This window comes from Danio rerio, chromosome 4 (genome assembly GCF_052040795.2).
Source record: "Danio rerio strain M-AB ecotype USA chromosome 4, GRCz13ab, whole genome shotgun sequence".
In the NCBI taxonomy this organism is placed as follows: domain Eukaryota; kingdom Metazoa; phylum Chordata; class Actinopteri; order Cypriniformes; family Danionidae; genus Danio; species Danio rerio.
In genome coordinates this window covers 9,204,085-9,227,500 of record NC_141024.2, presented here as the reverse complement: position 1 = coordinate 9,227,500, position 23,416 = coordinate 9,204,085, and the positions used below count along the sequence as shown (strand labels likewise).

The following is a 23,416-nucleotide window of genomic DNA, read 5'->3' as shown; positions in this document are numbered from 1 at the left end:
ATATACATAACATGGAGATATTTGTTTAAATATTTTAGCTATAAATTTATGTGTTCATATATGGTTTGGTCATATATCAGGTCTCCACATGGTATAGAAGGTTACCAGTAAAGACCCACAAGGAACCAATGCATTTTCTATTTAAACCAATGCAGTTACTATTGTAACCCTAAATTCTTCAAGGGTTTCTTCTGTTTTTTTTTTTTATCATGGTTTCACAGTTTTACTGTATTGTGATAACTGCTCTAAAATATGCTCTTTTTAAATGTTTGGGTAAAAAAACAAGAAGTTTTTCCCCCTTTAAACACAAATATGACAATATGACTTCTGCTGTCTTCATTAGCTTGAAAACACAACTTGAACAGATAGCAGTAAAGTTAGTTTTAGATTCGCACATTCGTTCAGTGGCAGCTTGTGACGTACTCGTATTGTTTACCATGGTGCTTTGAATATTCAGTCTGAAATCGCATGTAAGTATGACTTGAATACGACATTAGCACTATTTAATAGACTGCCAACAGTGTTGTACTTTGACAGCCATTGGCTGCTAATATGATTTCACCATTTTGAATGTGCAAATAAAACTTCTCAGAGATTATATTATTAAGGAGAAAGTCTGAATGTGTGAATATAAATCCAGCTTTACCTCAATCATGAAAAGGCGTGTTTGGAGATCTTTTCTGCTTTTAGGATACTGTTGTGAAACAAAAAACAAAACAAAAGTAAAAAAATAATAATAATTATCTTACATATACCGTATAGGAACAGTATAGCAGAACATTTTGGGTGGTTTAAAAACCTTGACTTTTCCAAACCCCGGTAAACCTGAAAACGGTTACGATGCCTACTTCCAAGTCTGATTTTGAAAGAAACCCATAACCTCAGATTATTCATTTTAAAACACACATTACACTTTTATGTTGACAATATCTTTGTGCACTATTTATGTAGCTACTTAAAAATAAAAAATCCTAATAGTCAATACTATTCATTCATTTCGGGTATGTAGTCTGCAGCATGTGTTTTAGGGATCATAAAGTATTTTGTTTTACATAATAATAATAAATATTTTAGTTCACCACAAAGATTAATCACCATCATTTTTTCTTTTCTCTGTTTCAGTGAAGAAGAAGATGTAAAGCTCTGGGTCTATGGATGGTTCAAGATGGATGAGTCAATGACAAACACTCCTTTTCCAACACAGGTCAAACCACAGCCAAACTTCAGAGGGTCTGATCCTTCATCATGCACTTATAGTAAAGCTTGATTGGTTATTTGGGCAGATTTGAATGAATGATCATTAATTTCTGTGTGAGCTGATGACTAAATACAGTTTATCAAATAACAGATGCGCAAGGTCAGATCAGTGCGTTACAATTTAGTTATTTAGTTCACAACATCTCACCTGCCCTTGGGCTCTATTTGAACAATCTAGGAGCAAAGTCTGAAGCGCAAGGTACAAACGCATTAAGCGTGCGTCCCAATCCACTTTTGCTATTTTAAGGACAGAAAAATACACTTTGCGCCGCGGCGCATGGTCCAACAGTGTTCTGCTTATTCTCCTAATGAGTTATGGGTGTGTTTTGAGTATAAACCAATCAGAGACTCATCTTCCATTCTCTTTCTCTCTTTGGTGGATAAGGAAACAGTGTTGAATGCACTCTGCTGAGGACATCCATTACCCTACATAATTAATTTAGTTTGTTAAGCGCAAAGATTTTTGTCAAAACTATTTTGGACAGGTGGACAAATCTAAGCGTGTTTTTATTAAAACAAATATAAATATGCATATAATAAATACTTCTACTAATAATAATAACATTATACAAAAGCAAGTTGTCGTGAATAAACTGAAAAAAGCCCCCTGAGATGAAGAAGGCATGGAGGCAGTGTTCTTTTATAATTACATAGAAAGTAATACATTTTATTATATTTTATTCCTTTAATTCATTTTCATTTGTAAAGACGTTTCGTCATTTAGACTTATAAGGTTCTGTCTGACATTTCTGTCAAAATTGAGTTATTGACATTCTTTTTAAATGACAACTCATTTACATTATGAAATGTCTTTTATACGTTGTTTACATTTTAAGATGTTTTATTTCAAAAAACAAATGTTACACACATACTGTTTGCTATGGAACGCGAAAACTTTGAAGCTCAATATCTCAAAATCATTCAGAATGCAGATAAAACCTTATAATTCCAAGGTGATGATTTTTGTATTGCTGTACATCCCGAGTGTATTAAGCAATGTGTAAGCAAAACGCATAACTAACGCACTCTTCGCTGGACTTTAGACCTGCTTTCAGCAGTGCTAGTGCAGGTTATTTCAGTTCCTCAAAATAGCAACGCGCCAGCAATGCACCGTAACACACCCCTTTCTAGACCAAAACACCCATGAGTCCACGAAGTGACACAAATAGATTTGCTATTTAAACAACGTGGCGGAAAACTGGAAAATTAGTGTTGCGCTTGTCTGAAAATAGCAACACGTCGGGGCAAACACGTCTTGCGCCTTGTTGCGCCGGGTGTATGATAGAGCCCCATGAGTGGATGTTCTGCATGACAGGGACTGTCTGATCTATTTACACGTCCCACAACTCTGCTTTTGTGATTGAATGACCCAAACACAGACTTTATTTTGTTGGAGAAACACATCAACTCACTTCATTTTACGTTGCATATGAATATCAGTATTTTGAAGTTGGATAAAATCTAAAGTGTGTTGTGGCAGAAAGTAACAAGTCATTTGACGCTCGATTCCTTTTATTTCATTCATTTTCATTTTATCTGCACTGTGTGTCTGTTTTATTTGCTGTTTTACTGAACTATGTGTCATTGAGTGATATTAACAGCTGTCATTGTTCTTTTACTTTCAGGTTGCAGGTTGCAGCAAGTTGTTTTGACTCATTCATTCTCTGGGTCTGAATTCTCGACATCAACAATCAGCATTCTTCACATCAAGACTTCATATCCTGTTAAGCAAATGCAATATCAGGAATTTTGAACCCGCACCGTTGGTTGTGGGCAAGTTTACTAAACTGAACTGAGTAAAGCCACAGTCACACTCGGGTTTGAGCATGTGAGATACGGCACTGTGAAAAGGGGCAGGATAAAAGATGATGATTAGACAATGATAAAGCGAGCGACTGCTTCATATTTTACATTTCTGCACAGAGAGGTCTTGTTTTGATCTTCTATTTCTCTCACACAATCGTATAATGTGATTTCGCCAGTCACCAATCTTGAACTTTTAAATGCAGCCACATCTGTCTTCGGATGAGACGTTAAACTGAAATCCTGACTCTTTGTGGTCATCGGAAAATCCATGGCACTTCTTCTAAAGAGTAGGGGTGTAACCCCAGTGTCCTGGCTAAATTCCCTTCATCTGCCCTTATCCATCATGGCCTCCCAATCATCCCCATCCACAGAATTGGCGCTATCACTGTCTCTGTACTCCCCCTATAGCTGGTGTGTGGTGAAGCACTGGCCTCATTATCCTGTGGCTTTCATCACATCATGGATGCTGCACTCTGGTGGTGGTGCGGAGAGACCTCCCCATCCCTCTTGATTGTGAAGCGTTTTAGGTGTATGGCCATACACGATGAATGCGCTATATAAATACACATTACATTACATGAGAAACTCATCACACCAGCTTGCGGTTCCAGTCTGCTGCATGCATGTGCATATGGATGGAAGTCTATGGGACAAAAAAAGCAGTGTGACTGTGGCTCAGGAAATATAGTTCTTGATATCTGTAACTATTCTTACCAGTTAAATGTCACCATAGGACGCCGTTCACATTTAATTGTTGATAATAAGAATTCATATCCTGAGAATGAATAAAAATCTAAATGGCTAGCTATGGTCACTGCAGGATCTCTCACGCTGCCAAGTGGAGATGATGGAGAACTTCAACAAGTCATAAGTGAGAAGATTGAAGATTAATATTCATAAATTGGTGAACTAAACTATGATTTTAGTATATTCTCAATTTTATTTTCACATGTTTTGGGTAATGTTCATTTATATTTGATGTCAAATCACTGTTGACAGATTCTTAACATTGCATTTAAAGTAACGTGTGACTGATTACTGAGTGCATATGCATGTTTAAACAAATAAAGTGTGTATTATATAATGACTAATAAACTTGTTTTCATTTCAAGTCCGCTTCATTTATAACAAAGATGCACGAAATCAGAGTTTCAGCTCCATCTTGTGGACAATAAGAGGATCTGCATCAATCCATGAAACTGGAGTACAGAGTACTTTTTTATTTCTTAAGGTGAAAAATCCTGATCCTGAAGATCCACTTTCCAGAATTACCTGATGATAAACACCTGAGGCGGCTAATGAAGGACTTTAAGATCAGAAGAGGCTTCAGAGCAAATTTGACAAACTCTGCTGTTCAAATAATTACAAAACATTTATGAGACGAAACTGAGGATGTGGAAAATACATTTATTAAGTTATTAATGCATTTTTATAATATATCAGTTTATTTGGTGTTCTTTACTTTGGTCATTCATTTGATTTTGCTTTATTAATAGTTGTGTGAACGTGTGACATTTTTAAATTATCTAAAAAAATAGTTGAACAGCAGAAATACAGAAAATATGCAACATGTGAACAGATCATGGGCTTGAACTTAATAAGTTATGAGTCATGAACACAGTCTGACAAAATAAATGTATAAAAAGTTTCTGTGCTTAAGCCTGAAGTTCAAATCCCTCTTCAGCACTATATATACAATATTTCTTCATGAGCTGAACCAGCAGATATGTTGTAAATGCATAACACAGGGGACAAAATATATTCTGAGACTATTAGTCTTAGTGTAACGTGTGTTCAAATCTCTCTTAGGAAATTTTCACAACTTTCAACACTGAATATTTGCTGGCATTACGTGGCAGGTTTACATATAATAGAGAGCTGTAAGAGATCAGATCAGCGTCTGCTCCTGATGAGCCACTTTCCTGAGTGAACTTACAGTCTTAATTGAAATCAGGTGAAGCTGTTAATCAAGGAAATTTTAAGGATGTGATTGAGATATGATTAAATTAGCCATCAGAGTGTTTCTGCATCTCAGTCCCCATAGCCTAGTGGTTAGTGTGTCGTCATGTAACAGTGAGGTGTTCTTGCTGACCTGAGTTCAATACCTGACTCTGCATGAATATAAAATTAAAATATAATTCACCTGCATGGAATTCAAACATTACTATCAAAAAAGGCACACAGTAATTGTTGCTGCCTCTGTGGGGCAGAAGATAAATGTTCACACTTTGAGACTTTTCGATCGCAGAGATGTGGGTTTGAAACCCACTATTGCTAAAGAGAAATCTATTATAATTAAAAACAAGAATTATTCTCAGAACAAACAAAGGGTAATCGTTCCTGGCTCTGTGGTGCAGAGGATAATTATTTGCTCTTTGCATCTTTTACATAGCAGAGATGAGGGTTTGAATCCCACTCTTGCCAATGCTACATTTATTGTAATTAATGCTTAAGCTAAGAACAAGAATTACTGTCAAAACAACCATACTGCAACTGTTCTTGCCTCTGTGGTGTAGAGGATAATTGTTTGCTCTTTGCATTTTTTACATCGCAGAGACAAGGGTTCGCGTCCCACTCTTGCTAACTGAAATGTACAATAATTTATACCTAAGCTGAAGTAAAACCAACAATTACTCTCAAAACAATCATTAATCAATTGTTTTTTCCTCTGTGGCACAGAAGATAATCGTTTGCTCTTTGCATTTTTTTATAACGCAGAGTCGTGGGTTTGAGTCCCAGTCTTGCAAACTTTAAAATGCTAATGTGAAGTTTATTGAATTAATGCTGAAGCTGGACTGAATACAGGAAATACTCTGAAAACAAGATACCCTGATCATCTCTGTCTCTGTGGTGTAGGGGATAATTGTTCGCTATGTGGAACTTTTTTTTTACATCACAGAGACGTGGGTTCGAATCCCACTATTGCAAACATTTAAATGTACCTGCAGCTTCATCTATAGCTATAGACAAAAATTTGTCACTTCAATCAACATCTTCTGCAGTGCAGTGGGAGAATAATTGCCATTCAAGCATGAAAGCATGGGTTTGAATCCCTATACTGCTACAATTTTTTTGTATTCGCCATAAACATATCTATAAAACCCCATTAAAGACAGCAATCTGCTGCACAGACCTAATGGGTCAGTGGATAGAGCACACGCCTTTCATCTTGGAAACCGGGGTTCAAATCCCTTTCTTGTTTATGTTAAACTGTTGTGAAAAGAAAAGACAAAGTTGCGCGAAGTTCAGTTCTCATTGTGAAAGCCACGATGGCACTAGTGGCAAGCACCGTTGGTTGCGGACAAGGTTACGGTTGAGGCATGGGTTCGAATCCCACCAAAGACAGCTGTGGATACAGCAAAGTACCTGGGGCGGTACAAGACAAGAGGTGGATACCAGAATGAAGGTGTAACGGTAAGAGACAAAAGGCGGAAACCGGAAGAAATGTGAGAAGGTACCTGAGGCGGTAAGAGAAAAGTGGCAGCTAAGGAAAATTGTCAGAGATGGTAACAAGCAGCGAAGCAACACAGCCTTGAAAAACACGGACCTAAAACATGTGGCATACCTGGGGAAGTATAAGACAGAAAGGCAGGACTGAGAAACAAGTGGATTGACAAGCAGCAGGTGTGAGAGAGGTGTGGCAGAGAGAGGCCGGGCTAAGACACAACGAGGAGGAGGAGCAGAAGAAAAAAAAAAAGGAAGGAAAACTTTTTTTTTTGACCCCAAAAACGGCCTAAAATGAACTTTCTGGATAATTTCAGTATCATCGTGGTGATTCGAACCCACATCTCTTGTGATGGCCTTGGATCTCTAACCCTTTGCTCTGACCACTTGGCCATCACTGGACATATTAAGAGCTGTTCTCTTGGTTATTTTGAAGTTAACCATATGTGCCAATACAATTAAAAAAAAATAAAGTGTAAAAACTATAACAATTGAAAAAAGTCACTATTAGACTACAAACACATCTAGTAATATACAAATATTAAAGAATGAAAAAAGGTAAATACATTAATCATTAAACTTAAACATTGATATTAGGAAAACCTAATAAACAAAGCCTAAAGCATTTAAAATGGACAATTAAAACAAGAACTGAAAAGTCTTAATAAATCAACACACAAATATAGAAACACTCATAAAACCCTTCATTATAATAAATGCTTGACTGTGAATGAATGAACGCTGTGTGACTCACGTGCTGTTGATGTTGAGGTTATTGTCTTCAAATGATCTTTGTGTTTCAGCGTCTGGTTAACGGGACACTGAAATAATTAAACAAAAAGATTTATTAAAGAGACTCGCATTGGCCCAACTGTTCAGTTCAACTATACCTGATATTAATTTATAGAAATACGTACAAATGTGTGTATGTATATAAAATAGTGTGACTTTTATGTTTATGTTGAGCTAAACTGACATGTCCTGCCTTGGGAAACGACATAAAAATCAAACGTCAACACAAACAATACGGAGAAAACACGGTAAAGTTACTTACAGGTGCGTCTCTTGTCACTGTATTCCTGCACTTTACAGCGCGGCGTGTCTGTTCAGTTTGTTTATGTGTTGTTTACAGATATTATAATACAATCACGGAGCTGTCAGGATTTGTTTTACGTGTTGTATCGTCAAGCCTCATGCTGTCAGTTACTGTCAAACACCTGAAGCTGAAGCGCCCCCTAGTAGAGCGGATGGAAAACTGCGCTACAGTTTATAACATAAAGTCCGCGTTGTAGGCTTAAACAGGCTTAAAATTATTACTTTTAGAGTTTAATAGCATATTGCAAGCACAATAATTAATTCTAAATGCATTGTCTAATTATTATACTTAAGAAAACGTGACTAATCAACTCGTGTATGGGTGATCTTCAGCTCCGGCTTGTGGTCAATAGGTGTATCCGCATTAATGAAGTAAACACAAGGTGGACGCGCAGTCAGTCGTGTGAACAGCGAAGAGAGATTTAAAAGATTTTAATGTTCTCGAGGATATTTTACAACATGCTTGAGTTCGTGAGTGTCTCGACCGGCAGAAGATCGAGATCAGCTTTAAACTGATGGATTAAAAGAGCTGAACTGAGAAGCTCATGTAAACACTCAGGAATGAATGGGCAATCCTCCGAGACTCTGGGTAAAGTAGATGTGCGCTTGACTTTATTTTCATGCACGTGCGCCGCTTTTGTTCACCGCTAAAGTGTTTTTCTGTGTCTTGTTTGCAGATTTCAGCAGCTTTTATATCAATACTGCTGGAATCTGCAAACTAATCTAGTAGGACTTCAGATTTACCATCCAGTTACCACTAAAACAATATTGCAAGTTCAGGTTTGCATTTCACACATATGTCATGTATACAACATGTTTTTAAATTGGCTGTTTACAAATATACATAACATGATGATATTTGTTTAAATATTTTAGCTATAAATGTATGTGTTCATATATGGTTTGGTCATATATCAGGTCTCCACATGGTATAGAAGGTTACCAGTAAAGACCCACAAGGACCAATGCATTTTCTATTTAAACCAATGCAGTTACTATTGTAACCCTAAAATCCTTCAAGGGTTTCTTCTGTTTTTTTATCATCTGGGGCACAGCACAGATTTGGACAAATTATTCCTAAAAATGACTTATTAATATTTTGAGCATTTCCAAGTAGGCATGGCTGCTATATGATTCTGACGGTATGATAAGCTTGGATAAAAACATCATGGTTTCACAGTTTTACTGTATTGTGATAACTGCTCTAAAATATGTGCTTTTTAAATGTTTGGGTAAAAAACAAGAAGTTTTTCCCCCTTTAAACACAAATATGACAATATGACTTCTGCTGTCTTCATTAGCTTGAAAACACAACTTGAACAGATAGCAGTAAAGTTTGTTTTAGATTCGCACATTCGTTCAGTGGCAACTTGTGACGTACTCGTATTGTTTACCATGGTGCTTTGAATATTCAGTCTGAAATCGCATGTAAGTATGACTTGAATACGACATTAGCACTATTTAATAGACTGCCAACAGTGTTGTACTTTGACAGCCATTGGCTGCTAATATGATTTCACCATTTTGAATGTGCAAATAAAACTTCTCAGAGATTATATTATTAAGGAGAAAGTCTGAATGTGTGAATATAAATCCAGCTTTACATCAATCATGAAAAGGCGAGTTTGGAGATCTTTTCTGCTTTTAGGATACTGTTGTGAAACAAAAAACAAAAAAAAATGTAAAAAAAATAATAATAGTTATCTTACATATACCGTATAGGAACAGTATAGCAGAACATTTTGGGTGGTTTAAAAACCTTGACTTTTCCAAACCCCGGTAAACCTGAAAACGGTTACGATGCCTACTTCCAAGTCTGATTTTGAAAGAAACCCATAACCTCAGATTATTCATTTTAAAACACACATTACACTTTTATGTTGACAATATCTTTGTGCACTATTTATGTAGCTACTTAAAAATAAAAAATCCTAATAGTCAATACTATTCATTCATTTCGGGTATGTAGTCTGCAGCATGTGTTTTAGGGATCATAAAGTATTTTTTTTACATAATAATAAATAAATATTTTAGTTTACCACAAAGATTAATCACCATCATTTTTTCTCTGTTTCAGTGATGAAGAAGATGTAAAGCTCTGGGTCTATGGATGGCTCAAGATGGATGAGTCAATTACAAACACTCCTTTTCCAACACAGGTCAAACCACAGCCAAACTTCAGAGGGTCTGATCCTTCATCATGCACTTATAGTCAAGCTTGATTGGTTATTTGGGCATTAAGCATTATACACGCATTAAGCGTGCGTCCCAATCCACTTTTGCTATTTTAAGGACAGAAAAATACACTTTGCGCCGCGGCGCATGGTCCAACAGGGTTCTGCTTATTCTCCTAATGAGTTATGCGTGTGTTTTGAGTATAAACCAATCAGAGACTCATCTCTCATTCTCTTTCTCTCTTTCGTGGATAAGGAAATAGAGAGGATAGTATAAGGATAGTTTGTTAAGCGCAAAGATTTTTGTCAAAACTATTTTGGACAGGTGGACAAATCTAAGCTTGTTTTTATTAAAACAAATATAAATATGCATATAATAAATACTTCTACTAATAATAATAACATTATACAAAAGCAAGTTGTCGTGAATAAACTGAAAAAAGCCCCCTGAGATGAAGAAGGCATGGAGGCAGTGTTCTTTTATAATTACATAGAAAGTAATACATTTTATTATATTTCTTTCCTTTAATTCATTTTCATTTGTAAAGACGTTTCGTCATTTAGACTTATAAGGTTCTGTCTGACATTTCTGTCAAAATTGAGTTATTGGCATTCTTTTTAAATGACAACTCATTTACATTATGAAATGTCTTTTATATGTTGTTTACATTTTAAGATGTTTTATTTCAAAAAACAAATGTTACACACATACTGTTTGCTATGGAACGCAAAAACTTTGAAGCTCAATATCTCAAAATCATTCAGAATGCAGATAAAACCTTATAATTTCGAGGTGACGATTTCTGTATTGCTGTACATCCTGAGTGTATTACGCAATGTGTAAGCGAAGCGCATAACTAACGCACTCTTCGCTGGACTTTAGACCTGCTTTCAGCAGTGCTAGTGCAGTTTATTTCAGTTCCTCAAAATAGCAACGCGCCAGCAATGCACCGTAACACACCCCTTTCTAGACCAAAACACCCATGAGTCCACAAAGTGGCGCAAATAGATTTGCTATTTAAACAACGTGGCGGAAAACTGGAAAATTAGTGTTGCGCTGGTCTGAAAATAGCAACACGTCGGGGCAAACACGTCTTGCGCCTTGTTGCGCCGGGTGTATGATAGAGCCCCATGAGTGGATGTTCTGCATGACAGGGACTGTCTGATCTATTCACACGTCCCACAACTCTGCTTTTGTGACTGAATGACCCAAACACAGACTTTATTTTGTTGGAGAAACACATCAACTCACTTCATTTTACGTTGCATATGAATATCAGTATTTTGAAGTTGGATAAAATCTAAAGTGTTTTGTGGCAGAAAGTAACAAGTCATTTGACGCTTGATTCCTTTTATTTCATTCATTTTCATTTTATCTGCACTGTGTGTCTGTTTTATTTGCTGTTTTACTGAACTATGTGTCATTGAGTGATATTAACAGCTGTCATTGTTCTTTTGACTTTCAGGTTTCAGCAAGTTGTTTTGACTCATTCATTCTCTGGGTCTGAATTCTAGACATCAACAATCAGCATTCTTCACATCAAGACTTCATATCCTGTTAAGCAAATGCAATATCAGGAATTTCGAACCCGCACCGTTGGTTTTGGGCAAGTTTACTAAACTGAACTGAGTAAAGCCACAGTCACACTAGAGTTGAGCATGTGAGATACGGCACTGTGAAAAGGGGCAGGATATAAGATGATGATTAGACAATGATAAAGCGAGCGACTGCTTCATATTTTACATTTCTGCACAGAGGGGTCTTGTTTTGATCTTCTATTTCTCTCACACAATCGTATAATGTGATTTCGCCAGTCACCAATCTTGAACTTTTAAATGCAGCCACATCTGTCTTCGGATGAGACGTTAAACTGAAATCGTGACTCTTTGTGGTCATCGGAAAATCCATGGCACTTCTTCTAAAGAGTAGGGGTGTAACCCCAGTGTCCTGGCTAAATTCCCTTCATCTGCCCTTATCCATCATGTCCTCCCAATCTTCCCCATCCACAGAATTGGCTCTATCACTGTCTCTGTACTCCCCCTATAGCTGGTGTGTGGTGAAGCACTGGCCTCGTTATCCTGTGGCTTTCATCACATCATGAATGCTGCACTCTGGTGGTGGTGCGGAGAGACCTCCCCATCCCTCTTGATTGTGAAGCGTTTTAGGTGTATGGCCATACACGATGAATGCGCTATATAAATACACATTACATTACATGAGAAACTCATCACACCAGCTTGCGGTTCCAGTCTGCTGCATGCATGTGCACATGGATGGAAGTCTATGGGACAAAAAGAGCAGTGTGACTGTGGCTCAGGAAATATAGTTCTTGATATCTGTAACTATTCTTACCAGTTAAATGTCACCATAGGACGCCGTTCACATTTAATTGTTGATAATAAGAATTCATATCCTGAGAATGAATAAAAATCTAAATGGCTAGCTATGGTCACTGCAGGATCTCTCACGCTGCCTAGTGGAGATGATGGAGAACTTCGACAAGTCATAAGTGAGAAGATTGAAGATTAATATTCATAAATTGGTGAACTAAACTATGATTTTAGTATATTCTCAATTTTATTTTTACATGTTTTGGGTAATGTTCACTTATTTTCGATGTCAAATCACTGTTGACAGATTCTTAACAAGGCATTTAAAGTAACGTGTGACTGATTACTGAGTGCATATGCATGTTTAAACAAATAAAATTTGTATTATATAATGACTAATAAACTTGTTTTCATTTCAAGTCCGCTTCATTTATAACAAAGATGCACGAAATCAGAGTTTCAGCTCCATCTTGTGGACAATAAGAGGATCTGCATCAATCCATGAAACTGGAGTACAGAGTAGTTTTTTTATTTCTTAAGGTGAAAAATCCTGATCCTGAAGATCCACTTTCCAGAATTACCTGATGATAAACACCTGAGGCGGCTAATGAAGGACTTTAAGATCAGAAGAGGCTTCAGAGCAAATTTGACAAACTCTGCTGTTCAAATAATTACAAAACATTTATGAGACGAAACTGAGGATGTGGAAAATACATTTATTAAGTTATTAATGCATTTTTATAATATATCAGTTCATTTGGTGTTCTTTACTTTGGTCATTCATTTGATTTTGCTTTATTAATAGTTGTGTGATGTGTGACATTTTTAAATTATCTAAAAAAATAGTTGAACAGCAGAAATACAGAAAATATGCAACATGTGAACAGATAATGGGCTTGAACTTAATAAGTTATGAGTCATGAACACAGTCTGACAAAATAAATGTATAAAAAGTTTCTGTGCTTAAGCCTGAAGTTCAAATCCCTCTTCAGCACTATATATACAATATTTCTTCATGAGCTGAACCAGCAGATATGTTGTAAATGCATAACACAATGGACAAAATATATTCTGAGACTATTAGTGTCTTAGTGTAACGTGTGTTCAAATCTCTCTTAGGAAATTTTCACAACTTTCAACACTGAATATTTGTTGGCATTAAGTGGCAGGTTTACATATAATAGAGAGCTGTAAGAGATCAGATCAGCGTCTGCTCCTGATGAGCCACTTTCCTGAGTGAACTAACAGTCTTAATTGAAATCAGGTGAAGCTGTTAATCAAGGTAATTTTAAGGATGTGATTGAGATATGATTAAATTAGCCATCAGAGTGTTTCTGCATCTCAGTCCCCATAGCCTAGTGGTTAGTGTGTCGTCATGTAACAGTGAGGTGTTCTTGCTGACCTGAGTTCAATACCTGACTCTGCATGAATATAAAATTAAAATATAATTCACCTGCATGGAATTCAAACATTACTATCAAAAAAGGCACACAGCAATTGTTGCTGCCTCTGTGGGGCAGAAGATAAATGTTCACACTTTGAGACTTTTCGATCGCAGAGATGTGGGTTTGAAACCCACTATTGCTAAAGTGAAATCTATTATAATTAAAAACAAGAATTATTCTCAGAACAAACAAAGGGCAATCGTTCCTGGCTCTGTGGTGCAGAGGATAATTATTTGCTCTTTGCATCTTTTACATAGCAGAGATGAGGGTTTGAATCCCACTCTTGCAAATGCTACATTTATTGTAATTAATGCTTAAGCTACGAACAAGAATTACTGTCAAAACAACCAAACTGCATCTGTTCCTGCCTCTGTGGTGTAGAGGATAATTATTTGCTCTTTGCATTTTTTACATCGCAGAGACAAGGGTTCGTGTCCCACTCTTGCTAACTGAAATGTACAATAATTTATACCTAAACTGAAGTAAAACCAACAATTACTCTCAAAACAATCAATAGCCAATTGTTTTTTCCTCTGTGGCACAGAAGATAAGCGTTCGCTCTTTGCATTTTTTTATAACGCAGAGTCGTGGGTTTGAGTCCCAGTCTTGCTAACTTTAAAATGCCAATGTGAAGTTTATTGAATTAATGCTGAAGCTGGACTAAAAACAGGAAATACTCTGAAAACAAGATACCTTGATCATCTCTGTCTCTGTGGTGTAGGGGATAATTGTTCGCTAATTGAAACTTTTTTTTGTACATCACAGAGACGTGGGTTCGAATCCCACTATTGCAAACATTTAAATGTACCTGCAGCTTTATCTATAGCTATAGACAAAAATGTGTCACAATGATCACCATCTCCTGTAGTACAGTGGGAGAATAATTGCCATTTAAGCATGAAAGCATGGGTTTGAATCCCTCTATTGCTACAATTTTTTTGTATTCGCCATAAACATATCTATAAAGCTCCATTAAAGACAGCAATCTGCTGCACAGACCTGATGGGTCAGTGGGTAGAGCACTCACCTTTGATCTTGGAGACCGGGGTTCGAATCCCTTTCATGTTTATGTTAAACTGTTGTGAAAAGAAAAGACAAAGTTGCGCGAAGTTTAGCTCTCATTGTGAAAGCCACGATGGCACTAGTGGCAAGCACCGTTGGTTGCGGACAACGTTACGGATGAGGCATGGGTTTGAATCCCACCAAAGACAGCTGTGGATACAGCAAAGTACCTGGGGCGGTACAAGAGGCGGATACCGGAATGAAGGTGTAACGGTAAGAGACAAAAGGCGGACACCGGGAGAAATGTGAGATGGTACCTGGGGCGGTAAGAGATAAGTGGCAGCTATCGGAAAAATGTCGGGGATGGTAACAGGCAGCGCGGCTACACGGACATGGGAAAACACGGACCTGAAAGATGTGGCATACCTGGGGAGGTATAAGACAGAAAGGCAGGACTGAGAAATAAGTGGGATGACGAGCAGCAGGTGTGAGAGAGGTGTGGCAGAGAGAGGCGGGGCTAAGAGAGAACGAGGAGGAGGAGCAGAAGAAAAAAAAGGAAGGAAAACTTTTTTTTTGACCCCAAAAATGGCCTAAAATGAATTTTCTGGATAATTTCAGTATCATCGTGGTGATTCGAACCCACGTCTCTTGTGATGGCCATGGATCTCTAACCCTTTGCTCTGACCACTTGGCCATCACTGGACATATTAAGAACTGTTCTCTTGGTTATTTTGAAGTTAACCATATTCGCCAATATAATAAAAAAAAATTAAGTGTAAAAACTGTAACAATTGAAAAAAGTCACTATTAGACTACAAACACATCTAGTAATATAAAATTTTAAAGAATGAAAAAAGGTAAATACATTAATCATTAAACTTAAACATTGATATTAGGAAAATCTAATAAACAAAGCCTAAAGCATTTAAAATAGACAATTAAAACAAGAACTGAAAAGTCTTAATAAATCAACACACAAATATAGAAACACTCATAAAACCCTTCATTATAATAAATGCTTGACTGTGAATGAATGAACGCTGTGTGACTCACGTGCTGTTGATGTTGAGGTTATTGTCTTCAAATGATCTCTGTGTTTCAGCATCTGGTTAACGGGACACTGAAATAATTCAATAAAAAGATTTATTAAAGAGACTCGCATTGGCCCAACTGTTCAGTTCAACTATACCTGATATTAAACTATAGAACTATGTACAAATATTGATTATTCAGCTTTTACAGCCCAAATAATACAGAATATACTATAAATTATAAAAAGATAATAATAGTAATTATAAAATGTATATTAATAGTGACAAACATATTTAAAAACGTTTAATATATGACATAATTCATTATAAAATCAACACAGCACTAGTTCAGCATGAGAGCATCATGTCATGAAAGTCTGCAATAAAGCCGATTAAATTAAGGAAGACAGTCATAATGCTCAATAAATAAAACATTTTAAACACAACTCTGATAAGATTAGAACAGTGTGACTTTTATATGTTTATGTTGAGCTAAACTGACATGTCCTGCTTTGGGAAACGACATAAAAATCAAACGTCAACACAAACAATACGGAGAAAACACGGTAAAGTTACTTACAGGTGCGTCTCTTGTCACTGTATTCCTGCACTTTACAGCGCGACGTGTCTGTTCAGTTTGTTTATGTGTTGTTTACAGATATTATAATACAATCACGGAGCTGTCAGGATTTGTTTTACCTGTTGTATCATCAAGCCTCATGCTGTCAGTGTCAAACACCTGAAAGCTGCGAGTCAGACATAACGTGAAGCAGTGCGCGCCCCCTAGTGGGGCGGGTGAAGAACTGCGCTACAATTTACAACATAAAGTCCGCGTTGTAGGCTTAAACAGACTTAAAATGATTATTTTTATAGTTTAATGTCGTATTACAAGCACAATAATTAATTCTGACTGCATTGTCTAATTATTATACTCAAGAAAACGTGACTAATCAACTCGTGTATGGGTGATCCTCGGCTCCGGCTTGTGGTCAATAGGTGTATCCGCATTAAGGAAGTAAACACAAGGTGGACGCGCAGTCAGTCGTGTGAACAGCGAAGAGAGATTTAAAAGATTTTAATGTTCTCGAGGATATTTTACAACACGCTTGAGTTCGTGAGTGTCTCGACCGGCAGAAGATCGAGATCAGCTTTAAACTGATGGATTAAAAGAGCTGAACTGAGAAGCTCATGGAAACACACTCAGGAATAAATGGGCAATCCTCCGAGACTCTGGGTAAAGTAGATGTGCGCTTGACTTTATTTATTATTTACATGCACGAGCCTCTTTTATTCTTTATTCTATTCTTTTATTCTAAAGTGTTTTTCCGTGTCTTGTTTGCAGATTTGAGCAGCTTTTATTTCAATACTGCTGCAATCTGCAAACTAATCTAGTAGGACTTCAGGTTTACCATCCAGTTACCACCAATACAATATTGCAGGTTCAGGTTTGTATTTCACACATATGTCATATATACAACATGTTTTTAAAATGGCTGTTTACAAATATACATAACATGTAGATATTTGTTTAAATATTTTAGCTATAAATTTATGTGTTGTTCATATATGGTCATATATCAGATCTCCATAGAAGGTTACCAGTCAAGACCCACCGTCAGGGACCAATGCATTTTCTTTTAAAACTAATGCAGTTAGTATCATAACCATTTAAGCCACTATAAATACTTCATGTTTCTATTATTTTTTTTCATCTGGGAGCACAGCACAGATTTAGACAAATTATTCTCAGAAATGACTTTTTAACATTTTGAGCACTTCCAAGTCTGATTTTGAAAGAAACTCATAACCTCAGATTAGTTATTCTAAGAAGAAGCATGCATTACACTTTTATATTTGCACTTTTTATATCTCTACTTAGAAAAAATCCTAACAGTCAATACTATTCATTCATTTCGGTTATAAAGTGTGCAGCATGTGCTTTAGGGATCATAAAGTATTTTGTTTTGTTTAAACAGTTAAAAAACTAATAAATGTTAGTTTAACACAAAGATTAATCACCATCATTTTTCTTTCTCTGTTTCAGTGATGAAGAAGATGTAAAGCTCTGGGTCTATGGATGGTTCTAGATGGATGAATCAACAATGACAAACACTCCTCTTCCAACACAGGTTGAACCACAGCCAAACTTCAGAGGGTCTGATCATTCATCATGCACTTATAGTAAAGCTTGATTGGTTATTTTTGGCAGATTTGAATGAATGATCATTAATTTCTGTGTGAGCTGATGACTAAATACAGTTTACTGAATCAAAGACAGATACACAAGGTCAGATCAGTGCGTTACAATTTAGTTATTTAGTTCACAACATCTTACCTGTCCATGAGTGAGTGGATATCCTGCATGACAGGGACTGTCTAGTCTATTCACACGTCCCACAGCTCTGATTTCATTGACTGTATGACCCAAACACAGACTTTATTTTGTAGGAGAAACACAACAACTAACTTAATTTTATGTAGTATATATAAATATACATATCAGTATTTTAAAGTTAGCTGAAGTCTTAAGTTAGTTTTTCTTTGTTGCAGAAAATAAGTCATTTATAATGAGAGGTGCTTATCACTTTAAGGCCCCGTTTACACTAGTGCGTTTTAGTTTTAAAACGGCGTTGTAGAATGAAAACGATCCGCGTCCACACTCGCGTTTTACCCAGCGTTTCTGAACTGCTCTCCGTCCACACCAAAACGCTGAAAACGCACATCACGTGACCACACACACACACTCTTGGGCAAGCGCTCCAGCATTTCTACCCAGATGAGAGCTCTGCTTGTCGGACTGCTCATCAAGCATCTCCCGCTGGATCTAATCTCACTATATTTGCTAAACGTGATATTTCATTCATGTTGTTGTCTTTATCTAACGACATAGGCCAATTCCCTGACTTTGGTCATTGGAATCTATTAAGTTACTTGTTCACGGGTAACATGTTTTGGTTAAGCGCAAAGATAAGTTAATGATTAATCCAGGTAGATTGACTGATCACTTGCCTTTATTTCCTACAATGTATAAACTTATTGTATGTTATACTTTTATAATTATCGATTATTAAAACTGATATTCAGCAAAAGAGAGGGTGCGTTTCGTATTTTCACTGAAATTGAAAGGAAACGGTTGTTATCGGCTCCGTTTTGTTATAAATATCCACACAGTGAAGATGACGCTCATATATGCAGCACGACGCCTCAACATTTCTGCTGTCTGTTAAGTTTTCTAATATTAAAAAGGAAATATGCAGTTTCTTAAATCATGTTTACATTTTATTGTTGAGAAAGTGAAACAACGTAGCCAAGGTGATGTGAATGAAGTTATAAAGTACACTGTTCCCTTTAAAGATTTACCCGTGTCCTCGGTATGTTTTCCATATCAAACTGAGAAGAAGAGACTGCAGCCTTGATCAAACTTGCGAAGTCTTAACTTACAAGAAGAGGATGCGAGACTGAACTGTGTGTGGGCTACTTAATATTGAGGAAAAGCCCCAATCAGACAGGCGAACGTTTGCAGCCCCGCCTCCGTTTTCAGATGTCTCCGTCTTTCCCCATCCACACTGAGACGGAACAGCAGCGTTTTAGAATGAAAACGGCATCTCCAGCGTTTTCAAAAAGCTCCGTTTTCGGCGCTCGAGAACTCCGGCGTAGTGTGGACGGATGGCGTAACCGTAGCAAAACTTATGCGTTTTCAAACTAAAACGCACTAGTGTAAACGGGGCCTAAGACAACACAACACAAAACTTCAGAAAATGTAAGACATTAATATCTGGTGGAATAAACCTGATATTTAATCAAGACAACTGAAAACATCTATAATTTTCACTAATTAACAATAACAATAGTAATATACCATATTAGTTTGCCGCTCACGCCGCCTAGTAGAGCTGATGGAGAACTTTAAGCTTTTGACTGTCATAAATGAGTGAATTATACATTAATATTTAAAAATTGGTGAAATAACCTGATTATCTCTAAATAATTTATTTTAGAGCTTCATTTTATTTTCATGTCTTGGCTAACGTTCACTTATTTTTGTTGTGGAATCACTGTTGGTTTTTAAAGCATTTAACATTTGACTGATCACTGAGTGCATACGGCATGTTTGAACAAATAAAGTATGTATTATATAATGACTAATAAACTTGTTTTCATTTCAAGTCCGCTTCATTTATAACAAAGAGATGCACAAAATCAGAGTTTCAGCTCCATCTTGTGGACAATAAGAGGATCTGCATCAATCCATGAAACTAGAGTACAGAGTAGTTTTTTATTTCTTAAGGTGAAAAATCCTGATCCTGAAGATCCACTTTCCAGAATTACCTGATGATAAACACCTGAGGCGGCTAATGAAGGACTTTAAAATCAGAAGAGGCCTCAGAGCAAATTGGACAAACTCTGCTGTTCAAATAATTACAAAACATACAAAAAACAAAACATTTATGAGACGAAACTGAGGATGTGGAAAATACATTTATTAAGTTATTAATGCATTTTTATAATATATCAGTTCATTTGGTGTTCTTTACTTTGGTCATTCATTTGATTTTGCTTTATTAATGGTTGTGTGAACGTGTGACATTTTAAAATTATCTAAAAATTAGTTGAACACAGCAGAAATACAGAAAATGTACAACATGACAGATCATGGGCTTGAACTTAAGTTATGATATGAGTCATGAACAGTCTGACAAAATAAATGTATAAAAAGTTTCTGTGCTTAAGCCTGAAGTTCAAATCCCTCTTCAGCACTATATATACAATATTTCTTCATGAGCTGAACCAGCAGATATGTTGTAAATGCATAACACAAGGGACTAAATATATTCTGAGACTATTAGTGTCTTAGTGTAACGTGTGTTCAAATCTCTTAGGAAATTTTCACAACTTTCAACACTGAATATTTGTTGGCATTAAGTGGCAGGTTTACATATAATAGAGAGCTGTAAGAGATCAGATCAGCGTCTGCTCCTGATGAGCCACTTTCCTGAGTGAACTAACAGTCTTAATTGAAATCAGGTGAAGCTGTTAATCAAGGAAATTTTAAGGATGTGATTGAGATATGATTAAATTAGCCATCAGAGTGATTCTGCATCTCAGTCCCCATAGCCTAGTGGTTAGTGTGTCGTCATGTAACACTGAGGTGTTCTTGCTGACCTGAGTTCAATACCTGACTCTGCATGAATATAAAATTAAAATATAATTCACCTGCATGGAATTCAAACATTACTATCAAAAAAGGCACAAAGTAATTGTTGCTGCCTCTGTGGGGCAGAAGATAAATGTTCACACTTTGAGAATTTTCGATCGCAGAGATGTGGGTTTGAAACCCACTATTGCTAAAGTGAAATCTATTATAATTAAAAACAAGAATTATTCTCAGAACAAACAAAAGGCAATCGATCCTGGCTCTGTGGTGCAGAGGATAATTATTTGCTCTTTGCATCTTTTACATAGCAGAGATGAGGGTTTGAATCCCACTCTTGCAAATGCTACATTTATTGTAATTAATGCTTAAGCTAAGAACAAGAATTACTGTCAAAACAACCAAACTGCAACTGTTCCTGCCTCTGTGGTGTAGAGGATAATCATTTGCTCTGTGCATTTTTTACATCGCAGAGACAAGGGTTCGCGTCCCACTCTTGCTAACTGAAATGTACAATAATTTATACCTAAACTGAAGTAAAACCAACAATTACTCTCAAAACAATCAATAGCCAATTGTTTTTTCCTCTGTGGCACAGAAGATAAGCGTTCGCTCTTTGCATTTTTTTATAACGCAGAGTCGTGGGTTTGAGTCCCAGTCTTGCTAACTGTAAAATGCCAATGTGAAGTTTATTGAATTAATGCTGAAGCTGGACTAAAAACAGGAAATACTCTGAAAACAAGATACCTTGATCATCTCTGTCTCTGTGGTGTAGGGGATAATTGTTCGCTAATTGAAACTTTTTTTTGTACATCACAGAGACGTGGGTTCGAGTCCCACTATTGCAAACATTTAAATGTACCTGCAGCTTTATCTATAGCTATAGACAAAAATGTGTCACAATGATCACCATCTTCTGCAGTGCAGTGGGAGAATAATTGCCATTCAAGCATGAAAGCATGGGTTTGAATCCCTCTATTGCTACAATTTTTTTGTATTCGCCATAAACATATCTATAAAACTCCATTAAAGACAGTAATCTGCTACACAGACCTAATGGGTCAGTGGGTAGAACACTCACCTTTCATCTTGGAGACCGGGGTTCGAATCCCTTTCATGTTTATGTTAAACTGTTGTGAAAAGAAAAGACAAAGTTGCGCGAAGTTCAGTTCTCATTGTGAAAGCCACGATGGCACTAGTGGCAAGCACCATTGGTTGCGGACAACGTTACGGATGAGGCATGGGTTCGAATCCCACCAAAGACAGCTGTGGATACAGCAAAGTACCTGGGGCGGTACAAGAGGCGGATACCGGAATGAAGGTGTAACGGTAAGAGACAAAAGGCGGACACCGGAAGAAATGTGAGATGGTACCTGGGGCGGTAAGAGATAAGTGGCAGCTATCGGAAAAATGTCGGGGATGGTAACAGGCAGCGTGGCTACACGGACATGGGAAAACACGGACCTGAAAGATGTGGCATACCTGGGGAGGTATAAGACAGAAAGGCAGGACTGAGAAATAAGTGGGATAACGAGCAGCAGGTGTGAGAGAGGTGTGGCAGAGAGAGGCGGGGCTAAGAGAGAACGAGGAGGAGGAGCAGAAGAAAAAAGAAGGAAGGAAAACTTTTTTTTTTGACCCCAAAAATGGCCTAAAATGAATTTTCTGGATAATTTCAGTATCATCGTGGTGATTCGAACCCACGTCTCTTGTGATGGCCTTGGATCTCTAACCCTTTGCTCTGACCACTTGGCCATCACTGGACATATTAAGAGTTGTTCTCTTGGTCATTTTGAAGTTAACCATATTTGCCAATATAATAAAAAAAAAATTAAGTGTAAAAACTGTAACAATTGAAAAAAGTCACTATTAGACTACAAACACATCTAGTAATATAAAATTTTAAAGAATGAAAAAAGGTAAATACATTAATCATTAAACTTAAACATTGATATTAGGAAAACCTAATAAACAGCCTAAAGCATTTAAAATGGACAATTAAAACAAGAACTGAAAAGTCTTAATAAATCAACACACAAATATAGAAACACTCATAAAACCCTTCATCATAATAAATGCTTGACTGTGAATGAATGAACGCTGTGTGACTCACGTGCTGTTGATGTTGAGGTTATTGTCTTCAAATGATCTCTGTGTTTCAGCATCTGGTTAACGGGACACTGAAATAATTAAACAAAAAGATTTATTAAAGAGACTCGCATTGGCCCAACTGTTCAGTTCAACTATACGCTCCACCTGATATTAAACTATAGAACTATGTACAAATATTGATTATTCAGCTTTTACAGCACAAATAATACAGAATATACTATAAATTATAAAAGATAACAATAGTAATTATAAAATGTATATTAATAGTGACAAACATATTTAAAATCGTTTAATATATGACATAATTCATTATAAAATCAACACAGCACTAAGTTAGTTCAGCATGAGAGCATCATGTCATGAAAGTCTGCAATAAAGCCGATTAAATTAAGGAAGACAGTCATAATGCTCAATAAATAAAACATTTTAAGCACAACTCTGATAAGATTAGAACAGTGTGACTTTTACGTTATATGTTTATGTTGAGCTAAACTGACATGTCCTGCTTTGGGAAACGACATAAAAATCAAACGTCAACACAAACAATACGGAGAAAACACGGTAAAGTTA

The 23,416-nt window shown here is 36.6% G+C and overlaps 1 long non-coding RNA gene across 50 annotated transcripts in view; it reads right to left on the bottom strand.

Annotated features, from left to right (window-relative positions):
- LOC148679933 (uncharacterized) overlaps positions 1–23,416 on the bottom strand; it is a 47,629-nt gene that overhangs the window by 19,672 nt on the left and 4,541 nt on the right. For 3 of the 50 annotated variants that reach the window (XR_015942341.1, XR_015942340.1, XR_015942324.1), the window contains exons 2-5: positions 22,848–22,914; positions 15,608–15,674; positions 14,580–14,628; positions 7,262–7,328 (exon numbers count right to left, since the gene is read on the bottom strand). This is a non-coding gene — a long non-coding RNA (uncharacterized LOC148679933). Of the gene's footprint in view, positions 1–646; positions 695–6,222; positions 6,629–7,261; positions 7,329–7,561; positions 8,647–8,767; positions 9,255–12,803; positions 13,582–13,875; positions 14,113–14,310; positions 14,981–15,607; positions 15,725–16,165; positions 16,316–17,920; positions 18,001–21,818; positions 21,868–22,847; positions 22,915–23,416 lie in introns of those variants that run through there. The other 47 variants (XR_015942346.1, XR_015942349.1, XR_015942327.1 and 44 more) reach the window with 36 other exon arrangements.